This window comes from Rhamphochromis longiceps, linkage group LG1 (genome assembly GCF_057381845.1).
Source record: "Rhamphochromis longiceps isolate RC_006_pf linkage group LG1, R_longiceps_female_GT1.1, whole genome shotgun sequence".
NCBI classification, from domain to species: Eukaryota; Metazoa; Chordata; class Actinopteri; order Cichliformes; family Cichlidae; genus Rhamphochromis; species Rhamphochromis longiceps.
In genome coordinates this window covers 20,168,359-20,190,389 of record NC_140557.1, presented here as the reverse complement: position 1 = coordinate 20,190,389, position 22,031 = coordinate 20,168,359, and the positions used below count along the sequence as shown (strand labels likewise).

General features: G+C 42.0%; 1 protein-coding gene across 2 annotated transcripts in view; it reads right to left on the bottom strand.

Annotated features, from left to right (window-relative positions):
• The window catches only part of zfhx3b (zinc finger homeobox 3b), a 137,760-nt gene extending 121,673 nt beyond the window's left edge, over positions 1–16,087 (bottom strand). For both annotated transcript variants that reach the window (XM_085401986.1, XM_085402009.1), the window contains exon 1: positions 15,052–16,087. The gene's annotated coding sequence lies outside the window, so the exon portion shown is untranslated. The remainder of the gene's footprint in view (positions 1–15,051) is intronic.
• Between the last annotated feature and the right edge of the window lie 5,944 nt (positions 16,088–22,031).

Below are 22,031 nucleotides of genomic sequence, written 5' to 3'. Positions count from 1 at the left end.
GGCCCAGTTGATCTGAAGTTCTGATATTATAAATGGATGACACACTTCCATCTTTGGTTTCAGTGAGCCATCACAACTGGAATAGCGGGCTCACATGTGTTTCCTTGAGGCTTATAATCATTTTAAATATTTTTGCAGGAACTGAAACAGTGAAGAGCAAGACTGCAAACTTAATTTGAACCAAAGTTTAACATTCTGGAGCTCTGATTTGATCATCATAATTATGTCAGGTATTTGATAGAAAACAAAAAGTGAGTCCTCTCATTTGCACTTCGGTTGGTTTACACACTCATGTGGATACATTTCCCCCCTTAATTATGAAAGTGATGGCTGAAAATCTGCACTGACATTCAATGCCAAAGGAAATGCAGGAAAACATCAAAACCTCCATTCCTGCTGAATTGCTCAATAATGTGTTTAAGTGCACTACAAGCACCACATTGAGCTAAAGTACAGAGCTCACAGGAGGCGTGAAAGAATGCCAAAAGAGTGGACTCTCTTTTAAAACTATGCAGGCCTTCAGCAGCTTTAGACGCCACCCAGAGTTGTACAACAATCGCAAACTTTTCAGTTGATATGCAAAGCAGCATGGACAATTTCATGTCCCCATGGTAACAGTACCCCTGTTTTGCAAAAATGTAATGATTAATCATGCTTTTGATAACAAAGGACAAAAACATTGATGCAGCTTGAACATGTGTCAACGTATGTGTGTTTTCAAGTGTTTTTTCGGTCTCTTCTGGATCAGCTCAGTACAAAGCTTACACTATTTCTGTACTTCTTTTACTTGTTAAGTTGATTTTCTCTATTCAATTGGAAAAAATTTGTAGCTGCTTTTCAGTTTCAGACAACAATCACACTGAACTCACTGACAGACAATTAAAACCTCTCATTTGGTATAGACTTCTGCAAATGCAATATTTATTTACTACTACTGCTGCGGCTTTTTTTTTTTAAACCCAAAATAAAAACAGCCACAACTAAAAGTCCACTGTAGTCATACTCATCAATAAACTGACACTGAGAAACTTGAGCATCACCTAAAATCAGTAAGTGTGCACTAAAGCTAACAAGCAGCTTAATGGCTAAAGTTTAATTCAAGTATAAAATATTTCTTTTGGCTTTTTTTTAGCATTACGGCCTTAACACTACAGTGTGTGTGATGTACACATGCATTTTCTGACTAGAATCTGGCACAAACAAGTCACATCGACCGAATTCTGACAGGTCTGACGATCTGAAAGCTTTAACAGGTAAATGTTTGAATGTGAATGAAGCACACAGAAATCCAATCTACTGCTCTGCCTGTCTATTGTACGGTGTAGCTTGAATACATATGCAGGAGTACAGCCGGGGCTGAAGAAAAGGGTAATTCAATCAGCAACATTCCTGCATGACACAGATTCACTTTGTCAGTTGAGCTTTACCAGTAATTCATCTTTCTGAAAACAGACACTATCTCAACAATAATTTCTTTCAACTCTGATACCTGGCAAAGAGGTGCCTGAAAATTTAATAACAGGTTTTTATTGGCTAACACCACAATCCTTTCAGATCTCACCCTATCAAGAGTAAGTTTCCATTTCCTGATGTCTCCGAGAGAGCAAAATCGACCCGTGGAGAATGTGTAGTGAGACGCAAATGGTAATTCCTGCCATTGTGGCTCAACTCACAAGTGACCATACTTTTAAACAAACCATATGAACACACAAATGTGCACTGACTAGTAGTGGAATGCGTAAGTAAACAGTGCGAGGGGTAGGGCTGTATGTAGAAGACCAGATGGGCTGACAGGGGGACTTGTCCTGGGAAAGGGCTTTCCCAAACCCATACACCCCCCACAGTTCCCCTCTGGCCCTGTGTGAGGACTGCATGTAGCCTGGTCTGAGCAGCAGAGGGTTAACCGCACTGCCCAGTCACAGGCGTGAAGTGAAACAATGAAATAATGGCAGTGAGTGAACGCTCAAAGGCAGGGGGCACAGTGGGTGTGGGAGGGCAGGGGCTCGCCATTGGCTCCTGCAGATGTTGCCGGGCTTCAGCGGGTCACACAATCACACGTATTAGCATTCCTGATAGAGGGAGCCCGGATTAGGAAGCTGAATGCCTTTCTCAACTCAGTCAGAGTTTGAACACAGCAGAAAAGCAGCGCGGAGAGAGAGAAATCCCAGAAATGCGGTGATGAAAGGTGGAGACAAGAGCATAGGGGAAGAAAAGCACTCTCAGACAGTGTCGAGGAAGGCCCGCTCACAGAAAGAGCAGGCACAATGTTGCTGGCAGGAGAGAATTGCAAAGAAAGGCAGTTGCAGGAAGAGGAAGATTGACAGACAAATTGTGCCAAATTGACTAAAACAGCTAATGAAACAGTTTAACAAACAGACAATAAAGAGAAATCAAGCATGTGATAATTTAATGGTTTTGTGAGGGTGGAAGAGGGAGTGTATATATGAAACGAAGATTTCTATTTGTGACTGAATGAGTGAATGAGCATAGACAAACGGCTTTCTTTCTTCTTTGTATGTCTGAGAGAGCGAGTGAGAGTGAGAGAGAGCAGAAACAAAAGCTTTTCAGAGTGTATGTGTGCTGTCCTGTCCCTCTTTCCCAGGACAGAGGTCTGGAGAGGCCTCATATTTCTGGCTGCTGTCAGGTCAGGGTGAGAGGCAGAGACAGCAAGGGGCAGCTGTTTTCTATGAGGTAGTCCGGCTTCCTCACACATGGCCTTTGATCCATTTTGACTTCCTTCGCCAACCAAGCTGCCCCCCCCCCCCCAAAGTATTTATCATTACATATATGTGTGTGAGGGTAAGTGTATGTCAGCAAATGAAAGTGGGAGTTGCTATAAGTGTAGTAAGGGGTGCAGGTGGTGGCAAACTGTGGAACAAACAGTGAAACTTGGGTAGTAAAATGAAGTGAGACACAGCTCTAAACCAGGTCTTTTACTCTCTTCCTCTCTCTTTGTTTTAGCACAAAACATTTTCACAAGAATGCAGCAAGGCCAGTCTGATGTAGCTGCATGCTGTATGGAGAAAAGTGAGTAAGATATTCTAATGCACACATTTTTATTTCAAAAGAAACAATAACCCATATCATATTCTGAAACAAATAAAAGTATCATGACTGCAGAAAATCCAGGTGTCTGGACCTACAAAACAGGGGAAATAAAGCCTGTCTTTTCAAAACTTAAATCACACGAGCACATGATGATCCCGTGAAGTCACAAACACCAAGTGATCCTAAAGTGTGTCCTCACACACACACAACACTTTTATGAATTGGCGAGAATTAGCTCAAGTCTAGCATTTTTTTCTTTAATTGTGAATTACACAGCATTTACCTTTAAATTCAAGGACTTGTTGTACTCTCATTACTACAAATAGCAACAAATGACTCAGAAGTCTGTTTTATTCACGTTTGAAACTTGAGTTGTATACAGTAATACAAACAGGGCTACCCTTGATTATTCTTTGGAGCATTGTGATTTTATTAGCAAGCACATCTTTGCACAGGTGCCTAGGAGGAGACTCCGTATTTGGAAAATCTGTAGTGCATCCTGTTGCTCTAAAGTCCCTGACAACAAAGAAAAAAAAAGAAGAGAAAAAAAAGCAGCAGTGACAGTGAAACCACACAAAAAACCTTCATATTTGGCAGTTAAGGGAGGTGTACCTTTGTCCCCAACCAATGACTATCAGTGGCTCTACAAGTTAATATTTGCTTCTGCCTGCTCATAAATTTGCATTGCATTAAAACCTGACCTAAATGCATTTTTATCACGCAACGTAATTAGCTGAGCATTAGTTGTAGGAGAGCGAGAGTTTTATGTGGTTGAATCCTTTCTGAATGGGTGGTGGCTAAACAAAAGCTATGGGAGGGATGGCTACAGAGTAAAGAAGAGCTGGGCCACCAGATGAAAGAGGAAATAAACAGGGCCAGAGTGCTGCCTCTTTAATCTGCTACATTAACTCCAGCACCACAAGGGGAGGAGCCAGCAAGCAGGCAAACGGCACAGGCACACAAAAGGGGAGTGTCAATGAGGGGGTAATAAGGAAAGACAATGAGTAAACAAGCAGGGGAAGTCCAGGCTTGGCGTGCTAGAAACTCCCTGCTTCTCACTGCCAGGCACACACAAAGGCCCTGCTGTAATTAGCTACCCCAATAGGTTGTTTAGCATTTGCATATAAATGCCCTCACAGGCAAACGCTAAACACGCTGACACAAGCCATGCCCAAAACAGACGTTCGCCACACCTCTACCCTCCAGGAGGTCTCAGGGGTCCACTTATGTTGGGGTACCCCTCCCTCCACCCCGTGCTTGTACCCACTACAGGCAAGCTGGCATCCATTACAAAAAAGGCGGACGGCTCACCATAGTGCGGGTACTCAGTTCTTGTTTCTGGCGAGATTGTGAAACACTGAAGCCAGGCTTCCTGTTGAAGGCCCCACATACCCATCTGTCATGTGAAAGTACATTTTACCCTGACCACAGGGCTCAACGAGACACAGAGTGCAGGTGTCAGTCTGCTGTTTTGTTATAACAAGGCAGGAAAGAACTCATATATATTCCATGTACAATTAAACAGCCATGAACATCTGCACATATGATTGCGCAGTTGTTAAAAAAAAACAAAACCCATAGGAAACAAGTGTTTGGTCTTGATCAGGGTCAAAACTTACAGCCTTGTTTAATGTTCCTGGTCTAGTAGAGAAAAAAAGGTAGATGTAGCAGGAGAGATCAAGCTGACCGATCAAAGACAGAGCCTGAAAACATTAAAAAAAACTTTTCACGCATTTATGTTCCATGATTATGTTTCATGCAAAATGTTTTAACAGGACATGTGCTTCAGTTATACACTTCCTCTTCTGTCTGCTGTTGTTCTGACAATGGCAACTTGTGAAAAATGTCAAAAAAAAAAAAATATGAAAAACTACAGAAAGGAAGGAAGTGATGAGACTGGTGTCTGCCCTCCCCCTGCCCTGACCACCGCCTCTCTCTCTTCTCTCTTTCCTCCAAACCCATATTCTCTCCAGTGTAAACAAAAGCTGTGTCATCTACACACTTGTCCTGCTCCTGGTGCTGCTGGGAGGGAAAGAGTTCATCCACACAGCTCCTACGCCATACAAGGGCTACTTCCTGTGTTAATCCTCAGCACAGAGAGCGGTTTTACCAGTCTACTCTGCTTGTTTGCAAGAGTTTTTCTGCGCATTGCTTGTGGCACAGGAAGACCACAGAAAGAAAAGCTATCCGCTAGCATTAAACACTTGGTTCTCACCTACCATGTGGCCTGTTGTTCCCCATCAGGGCATGATCCGACATGAGGAAACACCTGGCTCTAACAAAAGCAGGCAGTAAGAGGAGCCTTTTTTACAGCCTTCCTCGTCCTCGTACAGATACCTCGTCTGATTTGCAGGGACAGCGCTGGATTTACATAAGACATACAGCCCAAATTACACAAATGAAGCCTTTTTAAAATCTCAGTCAAATTTGCATGATATAGAGTTGTTATAGGGGAAAAGACATTTTAAGGCTCCACAGAGGAAGGAGAAAACATTACATTGAAAGGGAGAAAGTAGAATCTTTATTGTCAAAGAATTGGCACAAGCATGTAAAGAGGAGAAAAACTGTTGTAACAGTCAGTATCCGTTTTGAGTCTAGCTCTTACCTCAGCCTGACTTCCTATATGTGGTCAGGGTGTGTTTTTTTTTACTCTTTTGTACAACAATGCTTGCAACGTGTTGCCACCTGAGTAAAACTGAAAAGTCACAAGTTCAATAAAAGAGGAAAAGAAAACTTTAATTAAAATGAAACCAAAGTCTAACAGACGTGAAGAAGTTATAAAAGGGATGTTTTAACCTAAAGTCATTATTATAAATTGCCATTATGCTGTCTTATTCTTACATTGGTCTCCATATTCAGCAGAAAAACTAATAGCTCCATAAACTAGCCGGGGCCCCCATCTTCATTCATTAAACAGTAGGGAAAATGAATTCCATGGTGACCAGACGAGGCGAATGACGTCACAAAGCCGAGGTCACCGGTCTGTTACGGCCCTATAGCCTTGTCTCAGCCCCATGGGACTTACCCCACCCCCTCCAGCTTAGGCCAGATCTCAGGTCTGTGACACCAAACATCAGAATGAAAGCCAAACAGTCTACCAGATTTACGCATCAAATACATAAACGCCACAGCGCTGTCATAACGAGACCTCAGCTACTGGGTGCAAAACAGCGCTGAGAACATATGTGGAAGTATAAGGTATATACGAGACAACAAATGCCATGAAACTGGATAAATATACATTTATAGTTGCTTAGGGAGGAAACGAGAGTATGCCTTCTCCTCTGCTGGCCACACACACACACACACACACACACACACACACACACACACACACACACACACACACACACACACACACACACACGCACAGAGTGTTGCTGTGTGGGAGTCTGCACTCTCTAATCAATTTATTATGAGGCACTGAAGTCCTTATGTTTGTTCATTTAACACAGGGAAAATGAGAAACAGCATTTGTTTTTGGTACAGTGAGACCCAGAGTGAAACCCACACGTGTCTTCGGAGGAGGAAAGCAAAGAGAGGAGACGGGAGAGGCAAAGGCACACAAGACAGAGACACCATTCAGAATAACGTAGAGGCTTGCAGTAATATCGTGGTTTTGAAGAACTGCTAGTTTAATTGCAGGTTGGTGTCCCATATAATGTTGCCTGTGTGTGTGACACCTGCCATAAATGGTTTTAACTCGGGACAGTGGCAATTATAATTGAGCCAATCAGAAATCTTTCATAAATCCATGGACATGCTCACTGCAAGAGGTAGATGCTTATTTGACGAGGTGAGACGGCGACAGACGCACATGCAGTATATCTTCTTTTTAATTACAGCGTCTGCCAAGGTGGGACTTTGCTATAAACAATCATCTGTGCATTCGAACACGGTAACACCACATTATAATAATACATTCTCAAATGAAATATGTATATCATGACCTGCATTTGTTTCATTATTACTTGTTTTAGAACTGAAAATATAAAATAATAAAATACAGTGTATAGCTTAAAAACTGAAGGATCCAAGCCTGCTGTCATTTATTCAGCTGGTGCTTTAATTTATTCATTTCATTTGATAATGACTTAGGTGGTGATCAGATTGTATGTATTTAAAAAAAAAAAAAGCACAATTCCATAAAAATCCATCATACTATAAAGCTCCATGCTGCTTTATATTCACTGAAAGCTAATAAAGAAAACATATATATTGATATTGTTTTCAGGAAAGGACCATCACAGCTATTTTCTTTTATATAATCCAACCAATCACAGCACCAACTAAAAAAATGAAAGAATTTCGTTTCTGATTTACGTGCACCTTCCAACAAAAAACACACACAAAGAGCTAAAGTTCTTCTCACTATGCAGTTAAAAAAATATATAGTCATGTAGGAGTAATAAAATGCATCAGCATGTTATGTTAAATGTATTAGTAAAAATATAATACACAGAAGGTATGCATACACGGTACAGTGAACACCGAGGAAAAAAGGAAACTATATGCAGAAGCTGAAAGAAAGCTGACATCTGAAGACTATGGAGGCTACAGCACTTAGAGGCCATTTTATTGCTTTGCTGTGGTCAAGTGAGGTGCACTGAGCTCAATTCCACCACAACAATGGCAAAGAGGGCCGCAGAGACAAAAGAGGGCTATCCCTGCTTCTTAACCCCTTCACTGCTGGCAGATCAGTCGCCTAGGGCACCAAGCAAGCAACACCAGGCCACCTCAGGAGAAACCAGGGGAATGACAAATGGCAAGTTTTGACTCGCATGCTCTCTGTACGACATCTTGTAATGCACACATGCCCACATTTAGTTATTTACACAGACAAAACAACAGATGATGTGCGCAAACTCCTAAATAATCTATCGGCGAACAGATGAAGCCGGCTGCCTTTTATGAACAGGAAGCAGCAGTCTGTAGCTTCATCTCAGCCTTGTCTAATGCTGAAATACACTACAGTCTTTCCATCTCCGCCCCTCCCTCGCCTTCTCTTTCTCTCCATCCCCTCAACGTGCAACATGGTCGGGATACTACACATTTGCAAGTGAATTACACTTTTTGTTGGGATTTGTATGAGAGTGTGTATGTGTGTGTGCGTGTGAGTAAAAATAGGAAAGCGGGTGTGAGAGGGAAAGGGTGCTCCTGCCATCACTCTTTTCTTTTCTTCTCTCTGTAATCCTGAGGAGGATAAGCTGTGAGGTACACAGAGAGGAAGTGCCATAGACCTGCTGGGGTCCAGCACATCCCAGTGGTACATTCCTACCGCCCAGCTATCAGACACTCATAACGCATAGACAGATGCAGACTAATACCTCCTTAGGCAGACATAACTACTGTTTGTCACAGTCTCAGAGCGGAGTAGATGCTATGCAAAAGCACAGAAAGGGAATTAAAATCATTATGACCTAAATCTGAAATCAAAACTAAAGCTACAACCAAGAAGTGAAAAAAGAAAATAGAATATCACTGCATTAAGAAAAAACACTCGAATTGCAGTTTTACCTCACTGTATCAGTGAATCAGTCAGTAAGTAAACACAAAAAAAGTCAAATACAGCTTGTTTATGCACGTGTAGCAGTGTTAACACAGGGCACAGTAGCAGAGGAGAATGACTTGCATGGAGGAACAAATATTAGCATCACTTTCACATAGTATTTGATCTGTTATTTTAAAACACACACACTTTAATTGGTATTAATATAAGCCATGATTTTAGGTCATTAGATGACCCTGGCATAAATTAGCAACAAGAAAAAACGGCGTGCTGATGGCTTCTTTTATATAAAATATTTATTTTATTACTAAATGCTGGCATCTATTCAATAGGTCAATTATATGAATAACATAATAATAATATTATAATAATAAAAAATATATATGTATATTTATTAGACATATATAGACACGCACACACGCACTGAAAGCAGGAGCTATGCAGCTGATGCACTGTCACTTTTCTGAACCTGTCACTCCCTCTCCCTCATGCAACCCACACACACCCACGCACACACGCACGCACGCTTACATTTCAGTTACACAAAGTAGATTTCACAGACACAGATAAACAATACGAGGGCAGTTATCACTCCACAGAGCACAGTAACACAGAGGAAGAGGAAGAGGATGACAAAGAAATAGGGGAGGACAAAAAAGACGGCGTGTGTGTCGTCAGAGTCACAGGCCAGAGGGGCCCATGTATTGTTCCAGGGCTCAGTGTAGAGAGAGAAAGGCAACCTGGGCTGCCTCTGTCTAAGCGTCCTCCATGTTTTATGCATTCTGCCCTTTGTGATGATAAGCACTAGCGTGGAGGGTGGAATGCTGGCCTCCAGGGTCCAAGAGAAGGGTGGGCTCATGGGGGGCTGGGGTGCCGCTCAGTTCAATTTTGCAGCCCTTTGAGTCCTCCCTGTCATCCCTACCCTGCCCGCGTGTAGGCATATGTAGCCTTATGCCGACGCAAAACCGATGTTCCTCCCATCCCTAAATGCAAGAGCTAGCTGCTGCTGCCTCAGATAGGATGCACAGTCAGTCATAGCTACCACACACACATGCACAACACACACTCACCTTTTACGATACTGCCAGTATACTGCCGGGACAGGCATGCATCACACAGCTTTTCCACTCACAGTCGATACAGCAACCCAAAAATAAAACAGTCTTTATCACTGTTACAACACCGCTATCTATCAAGCAGCCTTATTTGCTGCAAAACTGATATTGTACATTTATTACAGAAGCAATACTGAGATTCTAGTCAAGGACGGAGATGCACAAACACATTATAATCCCCTTTTCATGACTTCCACGGCACTAATTTATTGTTAGAATTGAATGAAAATTTGTATAAATTTGTGTCACACATTATTGTACTCTGTTCCATGGCAGACAGTGAATACCCTTCACTAGAGGGGAGAAAGTCAAATTAGACGTCACACTTTGCTCCTAAACATGGGGGGGGGGGGGGGGGGGGGGGGGGGGAGTGTTCTTCTCCTTCTCCCCATCTTTCTAATGTCTGTATGATAAGAGAGCGATGTTGCGTTCTCACAACACAGGTCTGCTCTGATTTGAACGCTGGCTTAGATTTTTGGAAACTGTTTAAAATTAATAAAAGCATCGGCTACAAAAACAAAAGGGTATCATATAAAGACCTTGATGGGGAACACTCAAAAGATATTAGATTTTCAGAACGGCAGTATGCCCACAAATCTGAACGCTGCTGCGCGCACACACACACACACACACACACACACACACACACACACACACACACACACACACACACACACACACACACACACACACACACACATGCGCATCTTTCTCAGTCATAAATCTTGTCTACCACAATGATTTAACCAAGATTGTTAACACGATAACATATTGTGAAAGAGTAAACCACAAAAAAAAAAAAAACCCAACCAATTTCACTTAAAGATAAAAGGATGACACTGAAGATGAAGAAAAGCTCGGAAGAAAAAATGACAGGGAGAGAATTATAAGGAAAAAAGGAATGGCTTTCTGAGGATAAAGAGGAACTCTTTTTGGACACTGGGGGCCACTGGGATTAGGGATCAGGTAGAGAATTCATGCACACACTGTAGGCATGCTTACGCACACACACACACACACACACACAGACACTAGAGTATGACATCCCTTCTATTCTCCCATCCCACTTTCTCACTATCTGTGTTTAACTAAGACACCCTCCTCCCCCTGCCCGCTTCTTTATGATAGCATGACACAAATACTGCAAATACTGGCCTCGGCTGCAGGACAGCTGGAAAAACTGGTCTTTGTTGCATGACCATGCATCAAAATCACACATCAAATTCAAAAGCCATCGTCTGTGATCACTGCCAGTCACATATATTGTACTATCTGACTTACATGCAGACAATACACAGAAAGGAGGAAATAACTGTCTGGTGACTGTTTAATAACCGTCCAATAACAATAATAATAATAATAATAATATGGAGAATTTTTTTTTTTTTGCATAAATCAGTATGGATTTTTGTTTTCTATATGTACATACACACACTTTATCTGACACAAGTGAAACTGTGCTGAATGTCTCCTACATGGCCCAAGCCTACTGTTTCACCCAAAGAGGGCTCTCTCCGACAGAGGACATGGCAGCGAGCTCTCCCACGGCACCGGTGCCCAAGCACGGAAAGGTGGGAGTTAAGGAGAGCGAAACGCAAAAACACAGAGAACAGGATGGTAAGTGAAAGAGGGAGGAGAGAGAGAGAGAGTGAGAGAGAGAGGGGAGATGGAGAGGAAGAGAAGGGGTTACGACAGCCAGAGGCGCTGTCTCCCCTTTCTCTGTGCTACCCCCCCAAACCACGGAACAAGTCCATCTGTGATGACTGCAACTCCCCTTTATCTCATTTACAAAACTGGACCTGCTGTTCCCACTCATTCGGTCAAGTGACACCTGAATTCTCTGAATATACCTGTCATCAAATATTGTAATGGAAGATGAGGGGGTGGCTAAGTGCAAACAGTGGACAACCGATTTGTTGCCGTGCAAGATCAATGGCAACTGCACATCTCCACAGCAAATACTGACATCATATCAGAGCTTTACGACACCAAATATTGCCTTCATGTTATGAATAACAATCGCAACACAAAGAACACAGAAATAACCAGGTGTGAGTACACGATAAATCACAACCAGAATCACGCTTCACAACGAAATGCACCACAGTGCTATTGGGGTGGAGAAGAAAATCAAATCCAGTTGATTTCAAAGAAAGAAAAAGAATTTAGATACTTGTCCATCACGTTCACATAACAATCCCACCGTGTGATGTCAAAAAGATAAAATTATAACACTAATAAAATTCTGATAAAAATAATTACAATTAAATTTGGGAAATAAATCCATAAGCTATATTTTTTTTTCTTTTATTGTCAACATAGGGAATATACTACCTTCATATTTTGCTTAGGTGATTTGCCATACCTATTTGTGTTGAAATGTTTTGGATTTGTGGAAATATTAAAAATGAGCTTTTGGCAAAAAACACTCTTCTAAACAAAAATGATAACCTAGTCTTGAGAAAGATATTAACGGAGAGGGAGAAATAACTCTGATCACAAGAAATCAAATCAAAATAAATACGATGGCCTCAAATATTTCTACACAAGCTGTCTGTGGTAAATACATCACTCTGGTAGCACTTTAAACCTGAGCGGAATACTTCCACTATCACAGTCAGAGATGAGCTTGAGATACTACAGTTAGCGACACCAAACACAGCTCCTGACAATTTGTGAAATAGATTACACAAAAATAAAGCCAGTGACATTCCTATACCTTTTCCTAGAACTGTTATAATTAAACATAAATATGACAATGAGGCAAGACAGGAAAATCAGACAGGTGAGATGACAGTAAACATTTCTGCTGTCTTTGTTTTGTAAGGTAAGAGGGAGAGAGAGGGAGGATGTGGAGCGTTAACTGTCAGGCAGGGGAGGAAGGGAGATCACTCATGTTTTGGCACAGCAGCCTACCTGTCCTATATTAACACCTTTAAAATTCGAAGCACATAAAAGTTACTGTTGCAGTCGCAGAAAGACACTGGAATACAAAGTACAGAAGAAGAAAAAAATGACTTAAATGTGAATCAGATTACCGATAAAAATGCAAAGAAAAATAAGAATGCTGGTCTCTCCTCTCTCTGGCAGTGCTAATCTCTTTCTGTCTGCTCCTCTACAGCCTGAAAGGTAGGGATCTGTTTACCTGACCTCTTCCTCTGATTGCTCCTCTATGGCCCATGGCTATCTGACCCCTCTGCACTCCTACCCTCAGCAGCACCCCCACCCCTTTTTTAAGGGGGGGGGGGGGGGGGGGGGCCTTTCTCTTGCAACCTCTTGACTACATGAACGTTTAATTGTATTAAACCCGTTACTGATCTATTTTCGTTTCTCCCATCCTAAAATAAGTCTTAATCCTGCAGATGCTGACAACCATACGGGCTTTGTGTGGCTCCCAAAACATGCCAACAACTAGCCTACCATCACCCTGTTCCCCCAGCCAGACCCACTCTCTCCCCATTATCCCTCGGCTGTTTGCGAGGGGGTTTCCTCTCTGTCTTTTTTATCTCTGCTCTCACTCCATGACCCCTGTTCCCCCCGTTTCTTGCTGTCTGACCTACCCCCCCCCCCCCCCCCCCCCCACCACCCTCACAGACAGACACACACAGCCTCTCACCCCCCTTTCTGCTTCCCCAAACGGTACACATATCCTATCAATGCCTCTGCTCGCTCGGAAAAACCTTTTTCTCTCTTTCTATTCCCGATTCTGTGTCGCGAAATATATCGCAGATTACCTAATCATTCTCGCCGCTTTTTTAAAAAGCCGTATATAGACCAAGTCCTCCTGAAAAGTAGTCGTTATGTTTGAGGATATTTACAGAAATTTTCATCTTTCAATTACAGTCAAGGCAACAGAATTTCTGATTTCTTTATTTTTTCCGATCAGATTCATGTTTTTTGGGAGGGGGAGATTAGTTGGCCTATCAAAGCTATAATCAACTGTATTGGGGGGAAAAGGCCTCTTCAGCTGAGACCATCTCTTTCAAAAGGCGTGTGTTTTCCACTCAACAATGCAGTCTGTTCTATTTTGAAGATATCCAGTTTGACTTTCTTTTCTCTCTCTCTCACTCTTTTTTTTTTTATTCCTACAAGCGATCACTAAATGCATTCAGTGACCTGCAGGTTTAGCCTGGACCACGCTTAAAGTTTCCGGCAGTAACTTTGGAATGATAGTGTCTGCTTAAGGTCAGTCAAATGAGGAAATGTGTTGTTGTCTTTCTGGTCAACGTTTCTCGGGGAAAAGTCTTTTCTTGAAAGTCAAGATACGGTAGCCAAGTAGTTCGAGGCAGAAGACGCAGGCTGTCGCCGTCTTCCCTAAAATGCATGTCTGCTCTGTGCAGCGCTGCTCAGACTCTCAGGCTGTCCGTGTACAAGGTCCTGCTGATCCGCTCCTGTCACGAAGGAGACCCTGGGCTCCGTTTTTCCCTCAACAAACCACATTCACATTGCACACACCGCGCCCGCAAACACAAGCCCGCTCATGCACGCACACACACACACACACACACACACACACACACAAACACACACGTCGATCGATTTGCATGTGACTCCGTCAGTGAATGAGCGAGTATCGACTTAAAAACAACGCTTGAAAGAGGCAAACCGCTATGAAAAATAAAAAAGAAAAGATGGACAAAGTGGGGTAAAGGGGGGAAAGTGTAGCTAGAGGAACTAAGGCAGGGCGGAGGGATTGCCCATTTCAGACAGAGACGTGTCGGAGAAGAACAAAAATGTCTTTATCCAGAAGAGGATTTTATAAGCACACGACGTTGGTGAAACCCCGTGGATGTGGCAAGTGTGAAATCTGTCAAAATTTAGAAAGAGAGAGATGTTCCCATCTGCCGGACACACACGGACCCCACTAGCTGGACTTGGAGCTCCTTTTCTGGGCAGCGCTCATGTGGAGCTGCCGCTGCCCTTCGTCCGCCGCTCAGCACAGCCCTCTCTCATTGCGTTTGTGCCTCAAAACACGTTTCTCGACAACCACAAACCCTCTACACCTTTCCCCGATCCCACCGAAAAGCACACATTTGTTTTAAAACCGTGCTTTTTTTTATCCCCCCCCTCTCTCCACGATCAACTGCTTGGAGTGGATCGCTGTCTTGCCTATTTCTTATCTTCCATTCATGAGGAGGAGAGGACGGACGCTGATGTAAACACAGGTAACGATACGAATAAAAATCGAGAATAAACCAACTACTTGCATGAAATGAACTTGTGATCGCCAGCCTTTTCTCACAACGTGAGAATAGCCAGGTCCGCTACACGAAAAAACTACGAACAGATAGGAGAGGAGAGATTCAGATAAGTCAGACAGCGAAAAGAATAGGATCGCTGAAACAGAGGAAAAGAGACAAACGCAAAGTTGAAACTTACAATTTCTCGCTGCCGGTTTGTGATCCTCGCTTTTTAATCCAGTATTGAGATGATTTAGCTAAAGATCCCATCAAGGCAGTCCCCTTTTGGTCAGTTTGCGCTTAGGGTGGCAAAAGAAAGATCATTGTTGTTGCGGAGTGTAAAAAACGAAGTAGGTACTATTAGTTGTTAAAGGCAATATAAAAATAATTTGGATGCAAAGCAGGCGATGAGTCTTGTGTTAGAGGGAGCGAGGAAGAGGTGAAAGTGAGATCTGATGATTGAAAAGAAAAAACTCTTTGGATCTTTATTCCTGCTAATTAGTTTCCTGCAAAAAATGGCTGTGATTAATTCAGTGCGCATGTGCTTCATTACACAGGCACGAAGGGAAGGGCTAATTAGCCGCCTTCTGGATCAATAAGATTCAGCAAAGGAGAGAGCTCGGGAGAGAGAGGGAGGGAGGGAGGGAGAAAGAGGAGGGAGGGAGGGATGGATGGATAGATACAAGTAGAAAAAAAGAGGAAAGTAATGATCAGGAATTGAAAATATGGAATTAAGAACAGCGGAAAGTAAGAGTTTGATTAGAGGAAAGGCAGCGAAAGTTAATAGTGGAGCAGGCAGCCGTAGCAGGCAAAGCCCGGTGCCACGGACGCAGCTTTTCTTCCGCTCTTTTTTTTCCTCCACTTTTTGAAAACGTTTTCTTGTCGCGGTTTTTGCTTTTTAAAATGAAAGATATGCACATGTTTCGGTCACTTAAAGCGCATAAGCAGCCCGGCTTTATTTTATTCAGTCTCTTTTGGGTCCATGCGAGCCAATTTGGTCTCGTCAAAGCTGCACGGAGGGTTATGTTTCTTCTTCTTCTTCTTCTTCTTCTTCTTCTTTTTTTAAGTGAGTTTAGATTGTACGTTTAAAGAAGTTATTGAAAACCAAATCAGACTCTCGGCAGCTGAAATAACCAGAAAAGTTCGCCTGCTAGTCATCGGCACAGTGTACCTGTAACCATTCAGCGACCTGTCGTGTTTGCAAAGAACTACAATAAACATTTGCGGGGGGGATGATTATTTTTTTCAAAGCGATTTCCACATCTATGCAAAAGTGTACTGTAACAGCAGCATGCAGGATGCCAGGGTATAGCTTACTATTGTAACCCGCAAAAAACAAAGGGAAAAAAGAGCATGCTTAGTTCCCTGGATATTAGAACTAACAGGTTATATGTACGTGTACATTTATACATTTTGAAGCATTAAGAGGAAAGCCACTTGCCCAGAGACTGAAGTTGGCATTAAACAGCGGTGTTGCGCGCCTTCAAAAATGTCAAACTTTGATCAACTTCGTGTAGATCGACCCTTGCAAAAACATGGAAGGGAATCCTTTTGAATTCTTGCGTTTATTTCCCAAATAAAAATCAAATCAAATTAAAACAACGGTGACTGGCTCAATGGTGAGACGTATATGAAAGTCTACTGCAACTTTAGAGCAATGAGGTGTTTCTCAACTCGCATAAAAATGTGTGTGCGTATATTTAAGTGAAATAAAGCAAACAAAGCCATGACACCTGACGGAAATGTGAAATTGTCAAATTTGGTTTTATAGAATAAGACAGAGCAAAATGCAAGTTTGACGGAGAAGGTATGAAAAGGACGTGTCGTCCCTACAGTTACAGCCAGTTCCAAATTGCAGACCAAATAAAATTCAGCACAATATCTTATAGCAGTGTTGGAATATAAAATAATTTGTTATTTAAGATATTAGGAGAACCCCATAAAAGGTTTAAATATTTTTTCTTTTTTTCCTGTAAATCTGGCAAACTCGTGAGAGCTGCTTTTATTCGTACAGTATGCAAAGAAAATTCAGCTTCTTAAAAAACTCCAACCAAATAAAGAACTTGTTGAAACCACAACCATATACATGTGTGTTATATCTAATTTAATTTTTAAGGCTATTTATAATGTGCATAAGCCTGAAGTAGCTATTTAAAAAATATACATATATTGTTTCTTACCCAGCACATCAGTGAAAGGCTTGCTGAAACACAGAGGAGTGATGGGGAAACAGGCTATCAAGACATCTATTACTAAACTGATTTTGTTTGTTGGCAGCATCGTGTTCAATAAGTGCACCTTCTCTTAAATAATAATAATAACACTATAAATGTGTGACAAGGTGACAGAGTTGTGTCAGGCGTTTTTTTGTTTGGTCCACTCCGGTCTGTATGCATGGAATTTGCTATGCTGTGATAATTACACTGATATTATGACAGGAAGCCCAGGTGGTCAGTGTCTCATCTCCTCCTGAGGTGTTTCGTGTTCAGGAAATTCTGAAAGCCTTTATGATCGATCCGAACATGAATTTGTTGAGGTTCTGCGTTTGTTTGTCTTAATAATATTTCCGTAAAGCACGTCTCCTCTGTAACTGATGTCCCATCGTTTCCTCCGAATGAAAAGACCGCATTGCAAAAAATCAACCTTTGAGTCTCTCAGTGCTCTTTGTTATGATAATTTTATTGTTGATTCTCCGAGGAAATGGACAATCCCTCACTCTTAGTGTGCACACTTTCTGTGCAAACACTTCCATATAGAGTCCCTGGTCCACTGAATACAAGCAGTAGCTTTCCCTGATAACACAACGTGCCATGTTTATTGAAACGATACGGATTTGTTAGCCTGGGTCTATATGGTGAATTCAGACGCAGAGTTAACAGTTAAAAGGCAAACATAGCCCGGCCGAAACATTGCCCAATCATACAGATTCAAAGTACCCAGTATACAAAGCTTTGGTAAGAAACGACTTTTAACCGGGTTAATAAATCTACCGAACATGCATTTTGTTTGTTTGCTTGTTTTCGCGTGTCTCGGATAGAAATGCATGGCACAGACAAATCTAATGTGTTTCATTTTTATTTATTTTTTTCGAGGATCTCACACAGCCGATGTGTTTAGCCTTTTGTGATGGTGCAGTGGCGAAGATGGTAGATGAATGCTAGACCATATTTTATATTTTCCAGGGGCCTTTGACTTAAAGGTTAGAAAGGTTATGAAACCCCATGGGACCCGGCGTTTCTACAGATCCAATAGCATATATTCCTTTGAAGAGCCTATGAAAATCAAACTTCTTACATTGTATCCTATATGGCCAAGACCCAACTCCCCCCTTCCATCGCTCTCTTTCTCTCCCTCCCTCCCTCTCTGTCTGTCTCTCCCCCTTCTCTCTCTCCCTCTCTCTCTGCTGGTAAAATATATGGTGTGCTGTAACACGGCATTTCCTCAGCACTTGCCTTCCACAAGCCACGGTAGGCACTGATACCTGTTTTTAAGCAATGCGGCATCGCCTGTATAGCATGCCCCTCTTAGAAAAACAAGACAACTGCATCGCCCCTTCGAACAGCTCGCATTTTTGCAGTGTGAGAGGCAGTCTGCAGGAATCTCGAGGATTTGCGACGTGTCTGCTCTCTCGGGAAGAAGAGATTGTAAAAATGAATAGGTTGAAAACAGCGTGCGAGAGGAGTTAAAGGGGCTGCGAGATAATAAAAGAGTGTGGTGTAATTTGAGGCTTGTAGGAGGCAGCTTTGAGCCAGTCAGTCGCCTAAAGCCTAACAATGCAAACTTCAGTTTACAAATTTATGCAAAGGCCTGATTGATATTACTCCATCAGCGACCATATTGAGTATAGTGTAGGCTAAATCAAAGGCAGAGCAGTCAGGCAGAGGCCTTGATGCTTTTAGGGCCTATGCATCACTGAAAAGAGAAAAAGGGGGAACTGACAGGGTCTGAAGCTTTTGTGTTACCACCATTCAATTGCGCCTCTCAGTGGGAAGGATAACTGTCCACGTGCCAGCCTCAATAGGCATACATCGATGAGTGGCATTGCAAATTCAACACAACCTGTGGCTATGACAGCCCGTGGATATGACAAAGAAAGGCAGAGGAGCTTAAAAATGCAAAATTCTCCGTAGATGCGGAGCACATGAAAGTGCTTGACCATATGAAGGACTGCAAGGAACAAAACTGTGCATTCAGAGGGCAGAGCCCCCCTCCCCCCAATAATCGTCACTAACGTGCTTGAACCGGCACTCTGTGATGGTTGTCAGAGACCCACGTGTAGCACTTGTCAGCTTTTAGAAATATTTACTTTAATGTGTTCAAATTAAATTACATTTACTTTATTTAACAGATCGGCTCCCGTGCTCCCGTGTTACGCGTGCCCGAGCGTGTACGCCATGCACTCGGAATCCCAGACAAAGCACAAAGGGAAACAGAGGAAATGAGCAGGGGTGAAAGTATTTAAAGATGAAAGCTGCTATCGAGAAAAGTCATATAACTTTATAAAGAGATAACGACCATTATATTCCGAAGGATTTAGGGATTTAAGATGTTCATAGGCTGCAATATTAACAAGAGGAGTGTCAGTCATGTGTTCAGGCTATGGTAAACAGATATGAAAAGGGCATCAGGAAATTCTTAAGGAAACCGACTGAGCGAGCTTATGCTGTGAAAATATAAATAAAAATTGCGTGTGGACTCGAAGCTCAGGCTGAGACACAAAGGGAAACAACACAAATATTTTTTTTAACGACGAAAATTAAATTGATTTTTCTTTTTAGTGAAGATGTTAATGACACATTTAAAAGACGCCACACGCACGGCCCGCGGGTTCGATCCTCCGCTCAGTGACCCCAGCTGGGCTGATAATAGGCTAGAAAGACTGGAGCCCAGGTTACCCATCTTAACTGTAAATACAGACATTTAAAAACTTTTCAATATATTATTATTTTTCATAAAAAGGTACAACTTACTGATGCGGAATAATTTGAAATTTTGAGAAAATACAATTTTCTTAAAATCATGTTTGTTGTTCTTTTTCCCCTTTTCCCTCACTCAATAATCAATCGAATGTAACAGTTGAGCCTGCGCTGTTTACCGCTGCAGAACCCACGAGAGAGGCTGGTGTCCGGCTCCGTGTGTCTAGGGTGGATAGGGCAGCACAGCCAGGTGCAATGGGAGCGCCCTCTTATGTTCAGCCTGACCACTGGGATCAAGTAGCGCATCAGCTCTTTCATGGAAGCCAAGCGCCTGCGGACCCAGGTCTTTGCAAAAGCGCACCTTTGCCTTTGAGTCTGTGGTTGCATCTTAAAAACGGACTCGAATGTAAACGAGGCACGCAAACACGTTCAGGTTATCGCGTGGACAAAATAGGCGAGGGATTTCAACGTTGGAAATCACAGACATTTCAGTCAAACGTGTTTTTGTTTATTGTTTTTTTTAACCGACCATTAAGGACACGAGATTCACTCCGAAAATTATCCTAGTTTTGAAATAGCCTCTGACTGACCGAGAGCGAAAAAGAACAACATGCCCAGCTCGGATCAAACCGAAATTTTGGCCTAATTAGCGGGGCGTCCTGCAGAAATCTGCTGATACACAACTTCAGAAAAGAGACAAATAAATAATCAAAAGTGCAGCTATTCCACTTCTAAATTAACTTTTTACAATCGTTTTGGATTGGGGACTATAAATGTAACATGCTTTGCACTCTACACATGATTTCCCACCATCATCCTTGAAGGATGTGTGCCACGTGCCTTGTGGACAGGGGAAAACATCTTTTTGCAAACCTTTACTTATAACTATTTTATTTCCTCGGCTTTATTCTCTAAACCAGCAATTTAAAAAAAAGTAAACCTACACACGCCTGTGGCCTCTAGCTTTCTAGCCCCCCACCCTCCCCCTTTTTTCCCCTCCATTTTTGGCACCCCCAGAATGTTCCTGACTGGATGCAGCTGATCACTGTGGTGGATCTTTTGTTTATCAAAATCAAATGCAACGTTTGGACTCTTCTTTGGTGCTCTTTCACTTACACTCTTGCCCATCACATATCACATAGTGTGTTGGATCATTTTATTCATATTTCACATGCTTTCTAGATTTATTACAGTATTTTCATGGATCTATTTGTTTGCTTGTGTATTTTTTCTGTAATGTCTTATAAGGGGATATTCTACCTGCTGTTGTATTTGCTTGTTTATTTCATGTGATTTTATTTTTTATTAATTTTTTTTTAATATTGCTCTTTTATTTTAGGTTGTTAATCCAGTGCTTCTGAAATAAAATATTGATATTAAAAAATTCCCTTGGACAAATATGCCCTGCACGTTTCTTTTCTTTTTTAAACTCTTTTGAGATTGCATGCTACATCTGAAATATGTCTGTTGACAATGTAAAATTGTTTTTATTTTTTTAACCTACATGTTAACGATAGATACATACAAACCAGCAACACGGGGGTAAAGCTTACGTCATATTTCTGAATGCTACATGAAGTGTAAAAAAAAAGAGAACCTGCTTCCTGCTGCTGGTGTTGTGATTTTAGAGTTTGGGATAGAATAAATGACGAGCGACCGTCTGGTCAGTCTGCCTCATTTACATGAGAAAAAAGAAGGCATATCAATTCCTCTCTCTCATCCATTTACTCGCCCTGCCAGTACTGCCTTATTAATGATCAAATGCATTATTCAGAAACAGTTTTGACGTTTGGATTTTGGAAAGACGGTCGTGTTAACCCATAATTATTCTGTCAATATTCGAAAAATGTCGTAAAACATTAAAAAATCTCCGATGTTTTGCTGTCTTTGCTTGATTGTACAGATTATTTCCCCCTGACCACTGCGACTGAATCGCATCAAGAAACACACACACACACACACACACACACACACACACACACACACACACACACACACACACACACACACACACACGTACGTTCCCCCAAAAATCAGCGAGCGTGACTCCTTGTCTCACTCTCCCTGTTTCTCTGCCTCCTTCCCCTCTGTGCATGGTTTACATGAGCGTGTGTATCTGCGTGTGTGTATGTGTGTGGTGGTAGTGGGGGCATCACTCTGTCGCATCATATTTTATAGGCAGAAAATTAAAATAATACTAATACTAATAATAATAACAGTTGTTGTTGTTATTCTTGTTGTAATCGCCGTAGTGGCGAATTGC